Source organism: Peromyscus californicus, unplaced genomic scaffold, assembly GCF_007827085.1.
Source record: "Peromyscus californicus insignis strain IS unplaced genomic scaffold, ASM782708v3 Scaffold_4__1_contigs__length_199733344, whole genome shotgun sequence".
In the NCBI taxonomy this organism is placed as follows: Eukaryota; Metazoa; Chordata; class Mammalia; order Rodentia; family Cricetidae; genus Peromyscus; species Peromyscus californicus.
The window spans coordinates 18,050,879-18,052,595 of record NW_026294562.1 but is presented as its reverse complement, the minus strand read 5'-3'; positions in this window follow the sequence as shown (position 1 = coordinate 18,052,595).

Here is a 1,717-nt window from a genome sequence, read left to right as displayed (position 1 = left end):
GCCTTTTGTATTATGTATGAATTCATGTTTACTTACTATTTCCTGTGGTATAATTTTTAGCATGTATACTTCCCCCACTGTACTCGTGAATGTGTGTGTGTGTGTGTGTGTGTGTGTGTGTGTGTATGTGTGTGTGTGTGTATGTACTGGAGACTAACGCAGGGTTTCAAGGATGTTAGGTAAGTCCTTTACCACTGAGCCAAGCAATTAGATTTCCTGCCCATTGTCTTACCTTAATCTTTTTTTTTTTCCCCTGTGAAATTCCAAAACACCAAGCTCCCCCAACATGGAGATGTGATGTTCAGAGAATCATTGTCTTCCAGGCCAGGTTTGAATAAAATCCGATTCCTTCAAGTAACCCATCTCTAGACACCCTGAAAAATGGTTGGTGACTTTTTAATTTTTTGCTACTTCCCTGGCAGTCTGGTTTCAGAGGCTATTTTGTAATGTGATGTTGCAACAGGAACAATGGGGAAGCTCAGTTGGGAGGGGACAGGCTGGGAAAGGTAGGTGACAGAGCCCTGCAGTCATAAAGCCTGGTGGCAACACCGATGTATATGTTTATATATTCATTGGAGTTTCCTTTGTTACTAGAGGGGCTGATGTTTCTTCCCACTCCTCTGCCCCTTCATAGTGAGGTTCACTCCCAACCTTGTCAATACAGTTTCCAGACACTGATCCATCATGGGATAAACCTCACCTTCACCGTTACTTGGACACAGGGTCAAGGTGTATGCTTCTACTTCCGCCTTCCTCCAGCTTCAGATCAAGTGCTCCCTCCAGCTGCGTTGTATCTACTCTCTTCTATGCTCTCATCCTGCTCTTTGCAGCTCTCAGTTCCTACAGGACTCCCCTCTCCCTTACAGTGCCTCTCTCTAGGGGCCTGAAGGATAGAAGAAAGAGGCTGTGCTACCAGAGAAGCAGCTTGTGAGGTCGTCATCACAAATGCCAGTGAGCGGAGATGGGGGCTGAGTCGTTAAGTTGCGTTTTACAGAAAGGCAGTGTGCTGACACCACAGAAATTTGTCTTCCGTTTCATCTCCAGACAGCAGGCTGTGGAGGGAGCAGGACAAAGTCATCCCCAAGGTCGTGTCCCTCTGATGAGGCGGTCCACCCTCATCCCTGAGCTTGTCACCTTTCTCCTTATCATCTCCTATACTTTTCTCTCATTAATGTGTCTCTGGACAGTTGGGTTCAGGACTCGGGATGCTGAGTCTGTTAGTGACTGTTGGTATCACTTCTGTGCTCCTCCAGGTACCACCTGGGCTAGGGGATTACCTCGTGCTGAGCCATTAATAACAGGTACATGCCGATTCCTTTCATGGCCCCTTATTATGGAATATCCGTCCCTCCCATCACCTACCTTTCAGAGAAGATGCCATGGAACTCAGAAGAAGACACACACGCTGAAATAAAAGACACGTGTGGGCTGTTAGCAAGGCTACCAGGATGAGGAGAAAGAGTGTCTGCCCAAGGTGGAGCACGATGGGAAATACACCATCCTCATGGCTCTGCGGCTTGTATGAGCTCTGCATGGGACCACACTGGTTCCCACCTGCAAGTTTTGCATCTGGCTCTAGGATAACCAGATCCCCTTGTCCTAAGGCAGTACCTCAGTTTTCTCACTGTCCATCAGTGGGGTAGCCTCTGACTCAGGGCAGTGGCCCTTTTCCGTTCAAGTTTTTCTACCTTCTTCTCTTTGGTTTATAAGGCTAATT